General features: G+C 40.5%; 1 protein-coding gene across 29 annotated transcripts in view; it reads right to left on the bottom strand.

Annotated features, from left to right (window-relative positions):
- The window catches only part of LOC149124877 (rho GTPase-activating protein 20-like), a 98,395-nt gene that overhangs the window by 51,893 nt on the left and 23,900 nt on the right, over positions 1-22,602 (bottom strand). For 6 of the 29 annotated variants that reach the window (XM_089302091.1, XM_089302094.1, XM_089302092.1 and 3 more), the window contains exons 1-2: positions 19,773-20,467; positions 823-1,011 (exon numbers count right to left, since the gene is read on the bottom strand). The gene's annotated coding sequence lies outside the window, so the exon portion shown is untranslated. Of the gene's footprint in view, positions 1-822; positions 3,776-19,772; positions 20,475-22,602 lie in introns of those variants that run through there. The other 23 variants (XR_016211669.1, XR_016211667.1, XR_016211668.1 and 20 more) reach the window with 9 other exon arrangements.

Consider the following 22,602-nt stretch of genomic DNA (forward strand, 5'->3'; position numbering starts at 1 on the left):
TCTCTCTCTCTCTCTCTCCCTCTCACTGTCCACTCTGCCTGTTAAAAAAAAATTGAAAAAATAAAATATAAAAAAAATTATAGTAAAATATTATCAAATGGATAAGATTTAGAATAGAGATTAGAATAGACATTCTAAAATTTATTTTAAAGTGACCTTGGAAAAAATAGGTGATAACAGAAAGAATACACCTTATGACACTATTGATGAAGGCAATGTATTAAGCATGGTGTTTAAATACATAAAGACTAAAGGTGTATAATAGCACTGCAATCCAACATTTGTTAAGCAAAACCCAAATAACATTTTTTATTTCAAAATAATGCATACTTTAAAACTGTTGTTAGGAGAGGAAGGGGGATGTAAATTAACACTTATCTAATCAACTGAAAGTATCTTCGGAGTTATTCAAAGACTCCCGAAGTAACTAAGAGGAATGCTCTGATTTCATAGCAAAGTATGTCTAGAATGATGCTCAACAGTATAATGTTCATAGAAGCATGAGCATTCTCCACCCAGGGTGACTGAGACCTTCAGAAGTTTACACAATATATTGGGAATTTCATACATTTAAATGAAGTATGAGTATCATAACGATACATGTCAATCTAGGAAAGCATCTGCAATCATCCTTTATAGGTAAAAATGTGTCTGAACAATTGATTAAATGGGCCATCTAGTATACCACGCGTATATGAATAGTTAAGTTCAAAATCCAATGCTATAGACTAAAAGCAATTATGTTAAAAGTATCCTACCTAGATAAATAAATGACAGACTCACTAGCCTTTCTAGCCATGATGACTCTCCAGGTGAACTCACCTCAAGCAAAGGAGCTCCTCCATCTCTCTACAGAAATGAACAGGAAATGCAAGAAGCAGCACCTGCTGCAGAGACCCAATTCCCACTTCACGGATGTCAAGTGCCCAGGATGCTGTAAGATAACCACGGACTTTAGCCATGTGCAAATTGTAGTTTTGTGTGTTGGCTGCTGCACTGTCCTCTGCCAGTCTAAAGGAGACAAAGCAATGTTTACAGAAGAAAATTCATATCTCATAAAACATACCTGAGAAACAAATGGTACTTCATATGAATCTAATTCCAAATAATTAGGACTCATGTGGTAATAAAAGGAAATTTAGGAGGAAATTACCAAAGTAGGATACTCTTATTCCTGCCAAACCGTTCATCATCATAGTCTGATCACACTCAATATCAAAGTGCCATCTTTCAAGGACCCCAACCACTTTTTTTTTGGACAGGCAGAGTTAAACAGTCAAAGAGACACAGAGAAAGGTCTTCCTTTACTGTTGGTTCACCCCCCAAATGGCTGCTATGGCTGGTGCGCCGCGTCGATCCGAAGCCAGGATCAGGTGCTTCCTCCTGGTCTCCCACGTGGGTGCAGGGCCCAAGCACTTGGGCCATCCTCCACTGCCTTCCCGGGCCACAGCAGAGAGTTGGACTGGACTGGCGCCCCAACCAGGACTAGAACCCGGGTGCTGGTGCTGCAGGCAGAGGATTAGATAGTGAGCCATGGCACCAGCCTGACCCCAACCACTTTTAATATATGAGGTGACTCCCACCAGTTCCTGAGCCGAATACTTTGATAACCAATCCATAACACACAGCAACATATTCCTTTACATTGTTCAATTATCTCTAATTTTTGAAATCTATAGGGAAAGAAAGTGGTTTTCCATCTGCAGGATCACTCTCCAAATGCCCACAGCAGCTGTGGCTACACTTGGCCAAGTTCAGAAGCCTGGATCTCCAGCCAAGTCTCCTGGGAGGGTGGCAGAGTCCAAGTATTTGAATCAACAATGGATGCCTCTCAGAATGCGCATTAGCAGCAAACTGCATTAGAAGCAGAGGCAGAGGCAGGACTGAACACAGGTACTCTGTGTTCACTCTTCTCATGCCCCACATTCCACCATCAGCACATTTCCACCACTGTTATTTTGTATCTCCTTTCAAAAGCAAGAGAACTTGCCCCATACATGGTCAAGCTCTGGTTTTCACATTCACAGTACTTGGTCTTGGGTTCCAAGATGGCGGAGTAGCCCAGGAGAAGATGGCTTTAAAAAAAGTGGACAGAGTATAGTCTCAGAGACGAGTTAGGGAGAAAACAGCAAAGGAAACACTACCAAAATTAAAGGGACATGGTGGACATACATAGATGGTGTGGGTGCCCAGGCTCAGGTCTCCAGCAGCAGAGCCTACACACCAGCATTGGAAAGGGGGTGGGGGTGAGACCAGACTGCAGCAGCCCAAGCCAGTGGCAAAAATAGCTGCAAGAAGAACCTAGAGGGAACCCAGCTTGGAACCCCATGGGGGATAGTGTACCGGCTAAACTAGAGGAGGGAAATGAAAAAGGACAATCACTTTACAATGGCATCCTGTAACAAGCTAATAGAGCAGGTGCCATTAGGGACATTTATAACAGCTGTGCCAGCTTGTGTCCATGCCCAGCAACTAGTTGAGTGCAGACCCTGACTGGTGGGGAGAACTAACAGGGGGATAGGAGCCTGTGACTATGTGAGGCTTCTGTACTGGGACTGTGAAAAAAACTGAGGGAGTGTGGGAGGGAGCATGGCTGGGACTCTGGGCACTCACACTGGGAGACTCCACACGCTCAGGGCTTCCTGGTTACCTGGAGAGAGACATCGCTGGAGAATCTGAACTTACACTGAGGACTGCACAGATCCTTTGTGTGCTCCTTGGGACAGAGTGGATGAATATTATAGCCACTGGGGCTAGCGCTGAGGTACTGGACTCCATTAAGGAGAGGAGCTCAGCTGAGCAGAAAAACTTTCCCTTCTGATAAAAAAGAGAGAGCGAGATTTATCATGCCCAACCTGGGTGTGTCAACATAGGCATGCCCTCAACCCTGGAGAACTGAACAGAGCTCTCCGGCCACATCCACTACAAGCCTCTATAGAGATTCAAAAGCAGACATTCCACTTATCTACACAGTCACAGTACAAATATAAAACACACCAGAGCAAAAAAGGAAAAAAAAAAAAAAAGAACAATGAGTATCTCCACAAATGCCAAACAACAAATGCAGCAATTCAAGAAACAAGAAGGAGGAAGACAACATGAAGTCCCCAAAAGAACACAATGCTTCCATGCTAGATTGTGAAGATGATGAGATGGAAGAAATGCAAGAAACGGAGCTCAAAAAATTGATCATAAGATTACACAGAAATAATCAGAAGCAAACGCACAAACTACTGAAATCCATACAGCATATGAAAGGAAATTTCTCCCATGAAATTGAGATCAGAAGGAGAAATCCAAACGAAATGAAGAATTCAACAGAACAAATACAAAAATGCAACTGAGAGCCTTAACAATAGAATTGGTGAAGCAGAAGAAAGACTATAAGACTTAGAAGACAAAGCACAGGAAAGAATACAGTCAAACCAAAGACAAGAATTCAATCCCATCGAGGTGGCATGTACCAATGCCATCTCACTGTTCCAGGTGATCAGTTTCAGTTCACAGTTGGTCATGGTGAAGGAACTGGGAGTCAAAGGGAGCACATAGACAAGTCTAGTACCTGCTAACGCTAACTGATGGAGTAAATAAAGGGGAGAGTGATCCAACATGGGAAGTGAGATACTCAGCAGACTCATAGAATGGCAGATGTCCTAAATAGCACTCTGGCCTCAGAATCAGCCCTAAAGGCATTCGGAGCTGGCTGAAAAGCTCATGAGAGTATTTCAGGCATGGAAAGCCAAGACACTCTGGCAAAAGATCTCTGCGAGTGAGATCCCAGTGGAAAGAACAGGCCATCAAAGAAGGAGGTACCTTTCTCTGAAGGGAGGAGAGAACCTCCACTTTGACTATGAGCTTGTCTAAACAAGATAAGAATCGGAGAACTCAGAGGGCTTCCATAGCCTTGGAAACTCATGACTGGAGCATAGGGAGATTACTGATGCCATAAACAGGAGTGTCAATTGGTAAAGTCAACAACAGGAGTCACTGTGCACTTACTCCTCATGTAGGATCTCTATCCTTAATGTGCTGTACATTGAGATTTAATGCTATAACGAGTACTCAAACAATATATTTCACTTTGTGTTTCTATGGGGGTGCAAACTGTTGAAATCCTTACTTAATGCATACTAAACTGATCCTCTGTAAAAAAAAAAAAAAAAAAAAAAAAAAAAAAAAAAAAAAAGAAATTATCAATTCCCAACTTGACTCTCACTGGGATTAAACATGACAATAGGTCTGCTCTGATTTCATCATCATTTTAAAAAATCATCTATTATTTTTCACTTTATGTTTCTGTGTGGGAGCAAACTGTTGAAATCCATACTTAATGTATACTAAGCTGATCTTCTGTATATTAAGATAATCGAAAATGAATCTTGATGTGAATGGAAGGGGAGAGGGAGTGGGAAAGGGGAGGGTTGTGGGTGGGAGGGACGGTATGGGGGGAAAGCCATTGTAATCCATAAGTCGTACTTTGGAAATTTATATGCATTAAATAAAAGTTTAAAAAAAAAAAATTAATTCCATCATTGGAATTAAGGCCCTTATAAAAGAGACTCCACATCAAAAGAAAAAAAAAAAAAAAAAAGAAACCTAAAAAACACGGTTGGGAATATACAGGATACTATAAACACACACACACACACACACACACACACACACACACACATTTGGGTTCTAGGAGTTCCTGAAGGCATGGAGAGAGAGAAAGGATTAGAAAGCCTTTTTAGGGAAATATTAACAGAAACCTCCCTAGTCTGGAGAGATAAAAAGACATCCAAGTACAGGGAACACACAGGAAATCTAATAGACATGGCCAAAAAATACCCTCACCACAACACACTGTAATCAAACTCACCACAGTAAAACCTAAAGAGAAGATTCTAAAACATGCATGAGAGAAACGCCAGATTACTTTCAGAGAATCTCCAGTTAGACTCACAGCAGACATCTCATCAGAAACCCTACAAGCTAGGAGAGAATGGTGAAACTTAGTCCAAGTCTTAAGAGAAAAAAACTGTCATCCCAGAATATTATACCCTGCAAAAAGATCTCATTTATGAATGAAAATGAAATAAAGACCTTCCCTAACAAAGAGAAATTAAAACAATCTGTTGCCACCTGTCCAGCCCAACAAAAAATGCTTAAGGATGAGTCGCACACAGAAACACTGTCATCACTATGAAAGAAGGTGAAGGAAGGAAATCAATCAGTGAAAGCTCAAAGAAAATTCAAACTAAAAAATGGGAATGTTTTTGGAAAAACGGCAGGAAAAAGTGATTACATATCAATAGTCACCTTGAATATAAATGGCCTCAACTCCCCCATTAAAAGGCACAGACTGGCTGAATGGATTTAAAAAAACATCTATTTGCTGCCTACAAGATTCACATCTCATCAAGAAAGATGCATGCAGACTGAAAGTGTAAGGGTGGAAAAAGATATGCCATGCCAACAGAATCCAAAAGGAGGTAGTGTAGCCATCCTAATATTAGACAAAATAGACTTTAACACAAAAACTGTTGAAAGAGACAAAGGATAGGCTTGGTGCTGTGGCACAGTGGGTTAACACCCTGGTCTGAAGCGCCAGCATCCCATATGGACACCGGTTTGAAACCTCGCTGCTCCACTTCCAATCCAGCTCTCTGCTATGGCCTGGGAAAGCAGGAGAAAGGTGGCCCAAGTCCATCAGCGCAGCTCCAGTCATTGTAGCCAATTGGGGAGTGAACCAGCAGATGGAAGACTGACTGACCGCTCTCTCCCGATCTCTCTCTCTCTCTCTCTCCCGATCTCTCTCTCTCTGCCTCTGCCTCTCTCTATGTAACTCTTTCAAATAAATCAATCTTTTTTCTTTTTTAAAAATTTTTATTTTTAAATATAAATATAAATTCTGAAAGCACAACTTTTGGATTATAGCGGCTTTCCCCCCCATAACCTTCCTCCCATCTCCCACTCCCTCTCCTATCCCATTCTTCATCAAGATTCATTTTCAATTATTTTTATGTACAGAAGGTCAACTTGGTATATACTAAGATTTCAACAGTTTGCACCTACACAGATACACAATGTATATAGTACTGTTTGAAGATTAGTTTTACCATTAATTTGCATAGTACAACATATTAGGGACAGAGATCCTACATGGGGAGCAAGTGTACAGTGACTCCTGTTGTTGATATAACAATTGACACTCTTATTTATGACACTAGTCTTGTTTATGTGGTCCCTTTGACATTTAATCCTATCTTTTTGATCAATTATGAACTGCAACTGATCACTTTGGCTAGTAAGATGGCATTGGTACATGCCACCTTGATGGGACTGATTTGGAATCCCATGGAACATTTCTAGCTCTACCATTGGGGTAAGTCCGAGAGAACATGTGCCAAACTATACATCTCTTCCCTCTCTTATTCCCACTCTTATATTTAACAGGGATCACTTTTCAGTTAAATTTAAACACCTAAGAATATTCGTGTGTAAATGAAAGAGTTCAACCAATAGTATTAAGTAGAAAAAAAATACTAAAGGGAATAAAACAGTAAGTTTTTCCTTGACAGTCAGGACAAGCACTGATCGAGTCATTGTTTCTCATAGTGTCCATTTCACTTCTACAGATTTCCTTTTAGATGCTAAGTTAGTTGTCACTGCTCAGGGAGAACATATGATATTTGTCCCTTTGGGACTGGCTTATTTCACTAAGTATGGTGTTTTCCAGATTCCTCCATTCTGTTTCAAATGACCAAATTTCATTTTTTACTGCTGTATAGTATTCTATAGAGTACATATTCCATATTTCTTTAGCCAGTCTACTGTTGATGGGCATTTAGGATGATTCCATGTTTTAGCTATTGTGAATTGAGCTGCAATAAACACTGAAGTGCAGACAGATCTTTTATCAAATAAATAAATCTTTAAGGGGGGGCACTGTGTAATGATTAGGGGAATCAATTCAACAGGAACATGTAACTACTATAAATATATATGCACCTAATCACAGGGCAACTGGCTATTTAAAAGAAATGTTAAAGGATTTAAAGGGAGACTTAGACTCCAGTGCAATAGTAATGGGGAACTTCACTACTCCACTTTAAGCAATGGACAGATCAACCAGAAAGAACATCAACAGGAGAAGAGCAGATTTAATCGACGCTATACACCAAATGGACCTAACAGAGATCTAGAAAACTTTTCGCCCTACAGTCGCAGAATACACATTCTTATCAGCAGTGCATGAAACTTTCTCTAGGACTGACCACATATGAGGCCATAAAGGAAGTTTTAGCAAATTCCAAAAAAATCAAAATCATACCATGCGTCTTCTAAGACCACAATGGAATGAAGCTGGAAATCAGCAACTCAGGAATCTCTAGAGCATATACAAACATGGAGACTGAACAACATGCTCCTGAATGAACAGTGGGTCAAACAACAAGTCAACAGAGAAATCAAAAAATTTCTGGAAACAAAGGAAGACAACAACATAACATATCAAAACTTATGGGATATAGCAAAGCAGTGTTAAAAACAAAGTTTATAGCAATAGCTGCCGAAATCACAAAACTGGAAAAGCACCAAATAAATGAGCTACGTGCATCTCAAGGATCTGGAAAAAACAACAGTAAACCAAACCCAAAACTAGTAGGAAACAAGAAAAAAATTAGAGGAGAAATCAACAAAATTGAATTAAAAAATATAAAAGATCAGCAAAATGAAGAGCTAATTTCTTTAAAAAAAAATAAACAAAACTGACACACCATTGCCCAACTAACCAAAAAAAAAAGACCCAATTCAATAAAATTAGAGATGAAAAAGGAAATGGACAACACACACCACAGAAATAAAACAAAATCCTCAGAAATGACTACAAAGAGCTGTATACCAACAAACTGGGAAATGTAGAAGAAATTCCTAGACACATATAAGCTACCTAAATTGAGGCATGAAGACATAGGAAACTTAAACAGACTCGTAACCAAGACAGAAGTTGAATCATTAATAAAGGCCCTCCCCACAAAGAAAAGCCCAGGACTGGATGGCTGCACTGCTGAATAAAACTACCAGACATTTAAAGAAGAATTCACTGCAATTCTTCTGAAGCTATTCAAAACAGTTGAGAGGGAATCCTCCCAAATTCATTCTACAAAACCAGCACCACCTTAATTCCTAAACCTGAAAAAGATGCAACAGAGAAAGAGAATTACAGGCCAACTTCCCTGAAAAACATACATGCAAAAATCCTCAACAACTTCTAGCCAATTGAATCCAACATCAGAAAGATCACTCACCCAGAACAACTGGGATTTATCCCTGGTATGCAGGGATGGCTTAACATTCACAAATCAATCCATGTGATACATCACATTAGAAAAATGCTGACAAAAACCGTATGACTATCTCAATAGATGCAGAGAAAGCATCTCATAAAATACAACAGCCATTCATGATGAAAACTCTAAGCAAATTGGGCAAAACTTGGAAGCATTCCCACTGAGATACAGTACCAGACAGGGATGGCCACTCTCACCACTGCTACTCAATATAGTCCTGGAAGTTTCAGCCAGAGCCTTAAGGCAAGAAAAAGAAATCAAACGGATACCAATTAGAAAAGAGGAAATCAAAATTTCCTAGCTACAGATGACATGATTCTATACGTAGGGGATTCAAAAAAATGCCACCAAGACTCTACTGGAACTTATAGGAGAGTTTGGTAAAGTAGCAGGATATAAATTCAACACACAAAAATCAACAGCCTTTGTATACACAAACAATGCCAGCTGAGAAAGAACTTCTAAGATCGAACCCATTCATAATAGCTACAAAAAGTCAAATACTTTGGAATAAATATAAGCAAGGATGTCACAGATCTCTCCAATGAGAATAACAAAACATTACAGAAAGAAATAGAAGAAGATACCAAAAAATGGAAAAACCTTCCATGTTCATGGTTTGGTGGAGGCAATATCATCAAAATGTCCATTCTTCTGAAATCAATTTAAAAATTCAGTGCAATTCTGATCAAAACACCAAAGACAATCTTCTCAGATCTAGAAAAATGATGCTGAAATGCATATGAAGACACAGGAGACCTTGAATAGCTCAAGTCAGCTTATACAACAAAAATAAAGCCAGAGGCAGCACGATACCAGTTTTCCAGACATACTCCAAGGCAGTTATAATCAAAATAGTCTGGTACTGGTACAAAAACAGATGGATAGAACAATGAAACACACAGACTAGACACACCAGAAATCAATCTGCACATCTACAACCAATTTATATTTGATTAAGGAGCCAAAAAACTGATCCCAGGAGCAAGGACAGTCTCTTCCTGAAATGGTGCTGGAAAAACTCGACTTCCATACACAGAAGTTTGAAGCAAGGCCCCTACCTTATCCCCTTACACAAAAATCCACTCAACATGGATTGGAGACGTAAATCTATGACCCAACACCATCAAATTATTAGAGAACAGTGGAAAAACCCTGCAAGACATTGGCACAAGCAAAGAGTACTTGGAAAATACCCCAGAGGTGCATGCAGTCAAAGCCAAAATTAAACATAAGATTACTTCAAATTGAGAACTTTCTGTATGGCGAAAGAAACAGTCAGGAAAGTGTAGAGGCAACCAAAGGAATGGGAGAAATTATTTGCAAACTATATAACTTAAGAAGGATTAATAACCAGAATCTACAAAGAGGTCAAGAAACTCCATAACAACAAAAAACAACCCAGTTAAGAGATGGGTCAAGGACTTAAACAAACATTTTTCAAAAGAGGAAATCCAAATGGCTAACAGACACATGAAAAAATGTTTAGGATCACTAACCATCAGGGAACTGCAAATCAAAACCACAATGAGGTTTCGCCTCACCCCGGTTAGAATGGCTCACATAAAGAAATCAGCAAACAACAAATGCTGGTGAGGATGTGGGGGAAAAGGTACCCTAATCCACTGTTGGTGGGAATGCAAACTGGTGAAAACCACTATAGAAGACACTTTGGAGAAACCTCAGAAGTCTGAATATATTCCTACCATATGACCCAGCCATCCCACTCCTTGTAAGTTACCAAAGAGAAATGAAATCATCACACAAAAGAGCTATCTGTATCTCCATGTTTATTGCAGCTCAATTCACAATAGCTAAGACATGGAATTAACCTAAATGCCAATCAATGGAAAACTGCATAGAGAAATTAAGGGATATGTACTCTATGGAATACTACATTGCAGTAAAAAAAAAAAAATCCCATCATTTGAAACAAAATGGAGGAATCTTGAAAACACCATACTTAGTGAAATAAGCCAGTCCCAAAGGGACAAATATCACTTTCTCCCTGATCTGTGACACCTAAAAGGAAACCTCTAGAAGTGAAATTGACACTAAGAGAAGCAATGACTTGAACAGCCCTTGTCTTGACTGTCGAGAAACAGTTTATGCTTTTATTGTTTTCACTATGCTCTTTTTCTACTTAATGCCACTGGTTGAGCTCTTTACTTAACATAGAATTAATCATAGATGTTTAAATCCATTTGAAAATAGATCCCAGTTAAAAAAAATAAGAAATGGAATAAGAAAGAGAAGAGATGTACAGTTCAGCAAAAAGTTCCCATGGACTTACCCCTGAGGGTAAAGCTAAAAACTTGCCATGGGACACCAAATCACATGAAGCTGGGTGGTACTAATGCCACCTTACTAATCAAAGTGATCATATTAGGTGTGTAACTGATCATATAGATAGGATGAAGTGTCAAAGGAATCACATAAACAAGACCAAGTGTCTGCTAATGACAATAGAGAGAATTAAAAAGGAGAGAATGATCCAACATGGAAAGTAGTCCACACAGCAGACTCACATAATGACAAATGCCCTAAACAGCACTCTGACCTCAGAATCAGCCCTTAAGGCATTTGGATCTGACTGAAAGGCCCATGAGAGCATTTCAGGCATGGAAAACCAAGATACTGTGGCAAAAAAAAAAAAAAAAAGATCACCATGAAGGATGTCTGTGAATGAGGTTCCAGGGTAAAGAAGAGGCCATCAAAGAAGGATGAGCTTTTCTTTGAAGGGAGGAGAGAACTTCCACTTTGCTTATGGCCTTGTCTAAATACTGCCAGAGTTTGTGGACTCAAAATGCCTCCATAGCCTTGGCAGCTCATGTCAAGAGCCTCGGGTGATTACTGATGTCATCAATACGAGTGTCAACTGTTAAATCAACATTACAGGAGTCACTGTGCACTTACTCCCCATGTAGGACCTCTGTCCTTAATGAGTTGTACTATGAGAATTAACTGTAAAACTTGTCTTCAAACAGTACTTTATACTTCGTGTGTGTGCATTAGGGTAAACTGTTGAAATCTTTACTTAATATAGAGTTGGGCTTCTGTATATAAAGATAAGTAAAAGTTAGTATTAATGAAGAACGGCATGGGCGAAGGAGCAGGAGGTGGGATGAGACTGGGGGGGGGTGGGAGGGTGGGTATGGGGGCAAGAACTGCTATATTCCTAAAGATGTACCTATGAAATTTGTATTCATTAAACAAAATCTTTCTTAAAAAACTCACAGTGTTCATACCACACAAAATACTGGATGACGGGTGCATTATGAACACCCTGATGCTAGAGAAGAGCACCGGAGATGGTTATTCATGCAATCACCCCACTAAAAATGTAAAATTCTAACTGTGACAGCTGCTATGAAAGGGGAACTGGGCCTGGCTTTGTGGTGTAGGGAGTTAAGCTGCCACTTGCAGCACTGGCACCCCATATGAATGCTGGTTCGAGTAGCAGTTGTTCCACTTCTGATCCAGCTCCTTCCTAATGTGCCTTGGAAAGCAGAAAAGAATGGCCCAGGTTTTTTGGCCCCTATGCCCACCATGTGGGAGACCAGGAAGAAACATTACTATGCTCCTAAGTCTGCATATATATTAAATACATGACATTTGTTCACTTAACATTTTCATTAGATTTCATTTAAGGTAAACAAAATTCATGTATTTCACACATACAAATTTAGGAACATAGTGATACCTCCCACCCTACCCTTCTTCCCATCCACTCTCCCACCCATTCTCCTCCTTCCTCTATTATTCCCAAGAACTGTATCTATGAACTATATTGAATCTGTTAAGACTAACTGAAAATAAAATAAAACCCTTAAAATAAAAAAAAGGAAAGGTCAGCTGAATCACAAGAAGGACTTCAAAAACAAAAAGGGGACCCAGCTTATAAACAAAAAAACTACAATGGCTGTTCTGTTGTTCAGTGATGATTTGTTTTCCTTCTTTGACGTTCAGTTTCCTAGTTAAACCTAATTTTATTTTCCTGAGGTAAACATACTCTTTTTAATTTCTGGAGCACCTAGTGTGTACATCATGGTATTATACTTTAAATTACTTCCACCTTAAAAAAAAAACACTTAAAAATAATTCTACAGATGAGACATCTGAAATTCAGAGAGATAGAGAATCTCCCCTGAGTCCTATGCTATTTATCATCTCAATGATCTGGGGAGTGTAAATAGAAAGAGAAGTCAGAGAAGAGAAGGATGGGTACCCGCCCGAAGGATTCCAGAATCCAGGTGCAGAGGGGCAGTCTCCAGCATCCAAGGAAGTCCATTGACAGGCTGAAATTTATATGAGACTGTATTCATTTGACTTAAATTCCCAATTTATGAATTTTTAATGGTTCAGTTTGAAATATATGAAGAAACATTTATTGAATGAATACAAAACTAGACCATGCAACTTATTCTTATCCATACAGAAGGAATTTCACATTGTTCTATCTATACAGAAAGCTTTACTGCCATTGGAAGCAGTTTTTTTTTTTTTTTTTTTTGGTGGGGGGGAAGATTTATGTAGTTAATTGAGAGAGTTATAGACAAAGAGTGGGAAAGACAGAGAGAAAGGTTTTAAATCCACTGCTTCCCTCCACAAATGGCCACAACTGCCAAAGGTGGGCCGAATTGAATCCAGGATCCAGGAGCTTCCTCCGGGTCTCCCACATGGGTGCAGGGGCTCAAGCACTTGGGCCATCTTCTACTGCTTTCCCAGGCCATAGCAGAGAGCTCGAATGGAACAGGAGTAGGAAGGACATGCACTGGTACCCATATGGGATGTCAGTGCTGTACGTGGAGGTTTAGCCTACTACACCACGGTGCCAGTCCCTGGAATTAGGTTTTGAATATTTTCTTTAGTATAGTCTGTCACTCTGTGGCCTAGGGAAAATGTTTTGGATTTTCTGGGATTGAAAAAGCATGGGTAGTGATTTCAAGCTTTCTTATTTCAACCACTTTCTAGGCTGTGAGTCTTTGCAAACGTGATGAATGCAACAATGCATCAAAAAGATACCATATATACACACACACACACACACACACGCATGATATATATATACACATATGTATGATATATACATATATACACATATGTATGATATATGCATATATACAAACACACACACAACATGTAATGTGACGAAGTATGTTTTATCACAGGAATGCAAGTGTGGTTCAGCATCTATAAAAAAAAATCAATGAAATCACATCAGCAGAACGAACAACAAAAAATAAATGAACATCTCAACAAATTAAGGGAATGCTCCCGTCAAAATCCCTTAATGATAAAAAAAAAATTCTACTAACAAGGTACAGGAGAAATATAGCTCAAAATTATCAAAGCTAAATGATAAACAATAGCCAATATCATACTGAATGGGAAAAAGCTGAAAATATTTCACCAGAGTTTTGGAGCAAGATAAGAACTCCACATAGACCATTCTTAGTCAATACAGTATCTCAAGTACTCACCAGAGTACTCAGGTAAAGTAAAGAAATAAAGGATGAAAATTGGGAAGGAGGAAATCAAAATACCTGTTTTTTCAGAAGACCTGATTTTAGACGGAAAAACTTAAAACACCGCAGTCAAAATATGTTGGAAGTGATAAACCAATAAGTCACAGGATACCAAATCAATGTTAAAAAAAAAAAAGTTGCATTCTTACACACCAATAATGATCCTCTGAAAAGGTTAGTTTAAGATCTTTGTAAAAAGTAAGCATGGGAAGAGGAGAGGGAAAAGGAAGGAGGGTGGAGGTGGGATGGAGAGTTGAATGGAAAGTATCACCATCTTCCTGAACCTCTATATATGAAGTATATGAAATTTGTATATTTTAAATAAAAAGTAGGAAACAGGAAAAAAGAAACCTAAATTTATAATAGCTACAAAAATTAAATATTTAGTAATAAATACAACCAAATAAGTGAAAGATCACAATAAAATTATAAAGCACTGCTGATATAAATCGTCAGACACATGAAAATGTGAAGACTTCCCCTGTTCATGAATTAGAAGAATTAACATTTAAATCTTCATATTCCCTAGGAAATCTACAGATTCAATGCAAGTCCTATCCAAATACCAATGACATTCTTTAAACCGTCAGAAAAAAAGCTTCTAACATTCATATGGAACCAGAGAAGGCCCAGAGAAGTCAAAGTGATCCTATACACACCTGGGGGCGTAACAATACTTGATTTCACAAAGTTATAGTAACTAAAATAGGATGAAACTGGCATGAAAATAGATACAAAGATCAATGAAAAGAGAAAAAAATATATAAATACAAACATACATACATAACAGCTACCTGATTTTTTGATGAAAATCCCGAAGTCTTTTCAATAAGTGGTGCTGACAATACTAGATAGACATATATAGAAGAATGAAATTAAATGCCTGTCTTTCACAACATATAAAAATCAACTCAGATGGATCAAAGACCCGAAAATACGAAATTGCTGGAATACAACATAGGGAGACACCTCTTAAAAGAGGCAGAGGCAATGACTTTTTGTTTAAAACCCCAGAAGTTCAGGTAGCAAAAGTAAAACTAGATCAAACTCTGAAGCTTCTGTACAGCAAAGAAAACAGTAACAGAGTGAATAAACCACCAATGGAAAGGGATAAAATACTTGCAAACTACTTACTTATCCAACAAAGGATTAATAGCCAGAATATCAGGAACTCAACAAATTCAAAATCAAGCATCCAATACAGTTAAGAAATGGGCACAAGGGGCCTAAAAAGACAATTCTCAAAAGAAAAAAAAAAAAGGAAATGACCAACAAATATATGAAAAAAACTATTACGAGCCATCAGAGAAATGAAAATAGGGGCCCACACTGCAGCATTCTAGGCTAAGCCTACGCCCACAGGGCTGGCGTTCCATGTGAGCACTGGTTCATGTCCTGGCTGTTCTTCTGATCCAGCTCTCTGCATATGGCCTTGGAAAGCAGTGGAAGATGGCCAAAGTGCTTGGGTCCCTGCAACCACCTGGGAAGAAGCTCCTGGCTCCTGGTTTTGGATGGGCTCAGCTCTCACCAATGTGGCCATCTGGGGACTGAACCAGTGTATGGAAGACCTTTGTGTGCCTACCTCTCTGTCTGTAACTCTGCCTCTCAAGTAAATCTTTTTTTTTTTTAAAGAAGAAATGCAAATCAAAACCCCAAAAAGATATCACCTAACGCTAGAATGCCTATCAAAAAGAAAAAGTAAAAAATTCTAGCAAGGATATGGAGAAAGGAGAACTCTCCTATACTGAGTGTGGGAATCCAAATGAGTACAAGCACTGAGGAAAACACCGTGGAGATCTCTTAAAAACTAAGAATAGCACTGCCATATGACTCGACAATCTCAATACTCTGTATACATCCAAAAGACATGAAATCACTGGATCTAAGAGACACCTGCTCCACCATGATTACTGCAGCACTGTTAACAACGGCCAAATTATGGAATCAACCAACGAATCCATCATCTGATAAAGAGATCAAGAATTTGTTGTGTATCTACCAAATGGAATACTATTCAGCCATTTAAAAATGAAATCCTGTCCTTTGCAGCAAAATGTATGCAACTGGAGGATATCATGTTAAGTGAAAAAGGCCAGACACAGAAAGACAAATAACACGTGCACGGCTTCACATACGCAAGCTAAGAACCTGACTGCATAATGATGAATAAAGGATGGCAGGCACTGCGGCGGATGAAGGGAGTTTCGACGAGGGGCACAATATCAGAGTCGGATCAATGGAATAAGTTCCTATCGTTACACAGCACAGTGAGGAGACTAGCTCACAATAACCTAGTATATGTTACATGAACACACAGAAGAAATTCCAGGCCTTCTGTCATAAAATAGTGACAAAGAAAGGGAAATGCTGATTATCCCATTTTTCAACAGGACACAGTGCAGACATGCACCGAGACATCATCCTGTAGACCCTAGGTATGTGAAATTATTGCTAATGTCAAAATTTTCAGAAAACAGAACCATACCGTGCACCAGCAACACCACCACTGGGTACATGTCCCACAGAAAGGAACTAAGTGTAAGTAGTTCTGTGTATCTATAGCTCCGTGTCTGAAGCACCAGGGAGCAGTTCATACATCTACAGTCCCATGTTTGAAGCACATTTTCAGCCATGAAGGAAAAAGCAAGGAGCATCTGGTGTGCCCATCAACAACGATAATCACTTGCCTCTTGAAACAGCAGACCAATAAAACCCACCTGCCAAACGGCATGTGAGAGTAACCACTTCTCCAAATGCCACCGTGGGAGAAAAAGGAATGATTTAAGTTTTGTCTGCAAAGCAGACATTCCTGGGGGACTTTTCCAACTGGGTTGGATGGAATAGGAAAACCACAATCAGAACTCCAAATTGACAGGCATAAGATGTCCCCAAATCAGATATGCTCGGGAGCAGAAACTCATTCTCATACCACAGTCCCCACTAGGAGGGCAAGGATGCAGATAAAGTAGACTGCATTTCTGTCTCACTAAAAGGGAATAGTATCTTGGCAAACAAAATGAGCGGAGAGTTCATCAGACGAAGTGGTCAGGAGTTTGTTGTATATATGCAAAATGGAATACTATCCAGCCATTTGAAAAGAATGAAGTCCTGTCACTTGAAGCAAGAAGTATGGAACTGGAAGTAAGTGAAAACAATCCAGACACAGAAAGACAAATACTGTACCCACTCCCTCACAAACACAAGCTAAAAACAATCGGGGGCCAGTGCTGTGGCACGATAGGTTAAGGCTCTGCCTGTGGTGCCAGAATCCCATGTGGGCACCGGTTCTTACCCCTGCTGCTCCTCTTCTGAACCAGCTCTCTGGTTATGGGTTGAGAAAGCAATGGAAGGTGGCCCTAGTGCTTGGGCCCCTACATCCACTTTGGGAGACCCACAAAAAGCTCCTGGCTCCTGGCTTTGAATTTGCTCTGCTGCAGCTGTTGCAGCCATTTGGGTAGTGAAGGAGCAGAAGGAAAACATCTCTCTGTCTCTCCCTCTCTCTGCAGCTCTGCCTTTCAAATAAAAATAAATAAATCTTTAAAATACACCAATCTGAATATATAATAATTAATAAAGGATGTAAGAGGTTGGAGGGAAAATGCAAGGAGTTTGGATGATGGGTACCAAGTCAGAGTAAGATCAAAGAAATAACTTCCTAATGTTACACAGAATAATGGAGAGGATAGCTCACAATAACGGAGTATGTGTTGTATGAACATACAGAAGAAATCCCAAGACTTCAATCATAAGTACTGAGAAACAAAGGGAAATACTGATCACCCCATTTTTAATCAGGACACATTATAGACATGTACCAAAACATCATACAGCAGCCCTTAAGTAGGTACAATTATTGTTAACTTCAAAATTAAAAAAAAAAAAAACATAACCTTCACGTGAACTAGAAACTCCATCGCTGTGTATACACCAAATGGACAGGAACTAAGTATTTCAGATACTTTTGGTCCCATGTGTAATGCACCAGGGATGACGTACTTAGACTCTGATGACATTTTCAGCCATGAAGAAAGCAGCAAGGAGAAGTCTGGTGTTGGCTTACATAACAGGAAGCACGTGCCATTTGCTACAGCAGGTCAATAAAATCCACTTGCCAGGTAGCATGTGAATAATCACCACTCCAAGTGCAACCGTGCAACAAAGAGGAATGACAGTTTTGTCTACACAGCAGGCATTCCTTGGGGACTTCCACAACTGACTTGGATACAATAGGAAAGCTACAAGCTGAAATCCAAGTCGACAGGCCTATGATGTCCCAAATAATATAAGCCAGGGAGACTCCACTATGAAAGCAAGGATGCAGATAATACATAGTGCGGTTTTGCTACATTAAAAGGCAGTAGAATTTTGGCAATCAAAATAGCTGAGAGTTGGTCAGTGAGGTTAGGCCCGTAGCACAGATATCAACAGTGTCCCACCAAAGGGGGTACTCCAATGTAAGGGTATGGACTATCCAGTTTGAGGCCACACAAAGGCCACTAGCAATTGGTGATGTCCCAAGAATTGGTGGACATGTGAATTTCAAGATGGCCTTGAGTGAGGGTGGGCTGCTCAAGGACCAGTAGGATGATCACACGTTCTGCCCACTTCCATCTAACTAGAGATTCCCAGTGGCTGGAGGCCAGGACACAGCTCATGATGCTGAGTGAGGTAGTCCAAACTCTCTGTGAGTCAAACAGTAGTGTCACTAAAAGCTCACAGCTAAGTTCAAGTCCTTTACCCATGTGAGCCTCAGAACCACAAACTATCCGCCAAGGTGCATGCTTGTGGGTGACTGGTGAGATAGGTGGGTCTTAGGGTTCACTAGAGGTGAGGATGTTGGTGTTATCACAAAGTGAAAATGTGCTGGGCTTCCTTGGTTGAAACCGAGTCACTGAGGAGAAGGAGTTATATGGGGATTTGCTGAGGAATTTTTCTGAATTCCTTTTTCAAAACGTAGACCAAAAATTTGAGGTTGCAAGCTCTCACCTCCTATGGGACTAAGGTCCACACTGACTGGCACAAGGCGTCAGATGCTGATGTTTGAGGCCCATTTTTCCTCCTCCTCTTGATTACCAGTTGAAACAATGTCCTCAACATAGTGTCACAGGTGGATGCTAGATGACAACTGAAGGCCAGCCAGAGCCTGTTAACACAGACCACGAGCCCTGGGGGACCAGAGGCAGCCCACAGAAGTCTCAGAAAGGTGCAGTGTTGGCCTTCAAGTTAAAAAGTAAATGGCCCCAAATCTCCACGGGACACAATAAAATGCTTGCCACACCAATAATGGCAAAATTCTCAGGGGCAGCCTGGTAATGTCAAGTAAGGCGAATTCAAAGCGAGGCATGACCTTCTTGAGGTCGTGGTAATCTGCAGGATGCCTCCAATCCTATCCTCCAGCTTTGAGAAGGTGCTTGATGAGTGGGTTAATAGATGACTCAGTGTATTTCAGACAATACTTCTACTACGTCAGGGACAGCTATGCCAATTCCCCACTTGTCTTGCCTGAGTGGCTATTTTAGGGTGCTGACAATATAGGGAGGTGTGTGGTAAATGTCCAGGCTCTAGGCAAGCATGCCACATCAGTACAAAAGACTTGGGCTTGATCTAGGTGAAGAACAGAAGTGTTAGGCTGTCCATACCAAGGAACAGAAATGACAGCTGAGCAGTGGGCAGAAGCAACACAAGGACTCATGGGAAGAGGTTGGGTCCTGTCTTAATGATGGCCATGGCAGTCGACCCAAGGGCATGTCCTCTCCATAGTCTGTCAATGAATATTGCTGGGCAGATGCACTCTACTGGGAAAGATCACAATGCCGTAGGAGTTAGTGCCCAATGATCCACAAGGCTCTATAATGTGACCCTACTACACGGTGGTTGCCATCCATAAAGTTGCCTGGTGATGACAGCTTACCTTCGTGTGCAGAAGAAGCCTACCATTGTTGAATCTCTGGTGGTCTTCTGTCTAGAAGGCATCCGTGGTGTCCAGAGGGTCTGGAGAAACTCATGAGACTTGCCTGAAGTGAGCCAGTAGGCAGCAGTGCAGCCTGCAAAGCCACTGACTTTGTTGTTGATGCTCACAATAGGTCCCATCATGTGCACAATGGATCAGAGCAAGTCAGAGAGCACCACATTCGATTACATAGCACTGGACTGCAGGGAGATGTTGAAGGAAACTCTGGCTGTGAACACTCTACGTGTCCACCTTGCTATTTCCCAGGGTGCGTAGCGTTTGCATAGCTTGATGAACTTCTGAAGTGGACACCAACAGGGCCAGAAATTTTGCTTGGTCCTGTGGTGGGACCGCTCTTACAAATAACGACGGGAATGCTGACGTTGTGGAACTGCAGGTAAGGCGTCAGCTAACAAAGCTTCCATTTCATATTGTAGTGCTGGGTCATGCCCCGGCTGCTATGCTTCCACTCCAGCTTCCTCCTAAGGTGCAAGGAAAGACAGTGGATCATGTCTGAAGATCTCAGGCCTCTGCAACCCATGTAGGAGAAGAAGATGGAGTTCCTGCTCCTGGCTTCACCTTGGCTAATCTGTAGCTGACGCAGCCATTTGGAGAGCGAGGTAGTGGATTGGACAATATCCCGATATCTCTCCCTCCGTAATGTTTGTTTTTTTTTTTTCAAATAAAAAATCATTACAATATAACAATAGCCAAGGAACTGAGATAGAGTTGTTAAGATGCCATTTGGGTTATCAACGCCCCATATCAGAGTGCCTGGATTTCCGTACAATCTTCTTGCAGTCCAGTTTCCTGCTAATGTACACTCTGATGGGTAGCAGGCACTGGGTCAGATACTTAGGTCTCCTCCACCCCCGTGAGAGAAGTGGATGGAGCTCTTGGCTTCCGACTTTGGCCTAGCCCTTCCATAATGTTTGCAGGCTCCGGGGTTGAGGCCAACAGATGGAAACATTTTTCTCTATCTCACACTGCCATTCTAATAAATTAGAATATAAACGCATCAATACATTGTATTTGGCATGGCAATTAAAGACATCATCTTTGGTGCCAGCATCCCATTACAGAGTAATTACAGAGGATCAACACCTGGTCGTGCATTCAAATCCAGGTTCCTGCTTAAGCATACCCTGGGAAACAACAGAGGATGGCTCAGATATTTGGGCTGGAGTGATCCAGCCAATGGGAAATTTGTCTTCTTGTCTTTCAATGAAACAATGAATAACGCTTAAGCAAGTGAATGAATAATTCCACTGGGTCCAAGGTACCTTGTATGGGACTGTCCTATGGGCAGCTTTGCCATTCAGGGGTGGGGGCTGCACATAGTCGCTGAAGAATGCCTAACAGCCTCAGTAGCTCTCTTTTTTTCTTAATTGTACGCCATACACGGAAATATAGAGGCTCCTTCTGTAGTGTGGTGTTTAACATGCTCTGGACACCCACTGCAGTAGAAAAAGGGACAGTTTATGGTCACCCTCTGTGCAAACATGACGCCATCTGTTTGTGCTTTCCAGATAAGTCGGACAGGATCTTGATGTAGTTCCGTGAGAGCTGCCAGCTGTCAACTCTGTTGCCCGGTGATTTATAGACTACTTCCTGTCAGGAACACGGCAAGGTTGCCCTTCTCAATGCGTCCCTGTCCAGTCTTTGAGCAGGCTTTGTGTCTCCATCCACAGCAAGGTGTGTACCTCTATGTGGACTTCCTTGGTGTCTGAGATACGGCACTTCACCATCTGAGACAGCTGCAGAGGAGGCAACTACTTTCTTACATGTCCTGGGTGGTGCCTGGCAGCATGTGAGGGGCAGCCGGCAGTCATCTGGTGCAGCCAGACTCACCATCTCACAGCACACAAGACTCTGCATCACCCAGGTGCAGGTACAAATGTCTGAAATGATCCCATGAGATCATGTTACTTATATGCTGCGGACAGCAACACTCAGCACACAACCTTGTAAGAAGCCTCACTGTCTCACTGGGAGTCGGGGGGGGGGGGGCACAGAAAGCAGTGATAAACCAATGGGTGAACCCATGCACTTCATCAGCAATGTCAGTCCACAAGTCTGCCAGGTACTACACTCTAATTCCCCCATGGCAAACAACAGAGAAATTTTCCACAGGTAAACTTTTAAGCCTCTATGACATGCTCTTATATTCATAACATGAAATATTCCTCAACACAACTATTAACAATAACTGAATTCAACAACATTGTAGAATACATGATGTTGTGCATGGAAAAATCTAAACACTCCACCAAAAAATGCTTCAAGATGAAAAACCAATTCAGTAAAGTCACAGGTTACATAATCAACATACAAAATACAGTAGCTTCTTTATATTCTAATAACCAACTTGCCAAAAATGAAATTTAAAAATTAATCCCATACATAATAGGGACAAAAATAAAACATTTAGGAATAAATGTACCCAAATAAATAAAAAGATATCTACAATGAAAATTCTAAAACATTGAAGAAATAAATCATCAAGGACTCCCAAAATGGAAAAAAATAGAACTTGCTCATGGATGGCAAGAATTAGTATAATTAAAATACCTATAAAGCAACCTACAAGTTAAATGAAATTCCTATCAAACACCAATGACATTTTTTTTACAGAATGAGAAAATAATCCTAAATTCCATAAGAAATCACAAAATATCAATAACAGCCAAAATGATCCTTAGCAAAATAAAAAAATCAACTTGGACATGTCAGAATACCAGACTTCAAAGCTTACTACAAAGCTATAGCAATCAAAGCAGCATGATCATGG

Source organism: Oryctolagus cuniculus, chromosome 8 (genome assembly GCF_051225735.1).
Source record: "Oryctolagus cuniculus isolate XC-2025 breed Fujian yellow rabbit chromosome 8, ASM5122573v1, whole genome shotgun sequence".
NCBI classification, from domain to species: Eukaryota; Metazoa; Chordata; class Mammalia; order Lagomorpha; family Leporidae; genus Oryctolagus; species Oryctolagus cuniculus.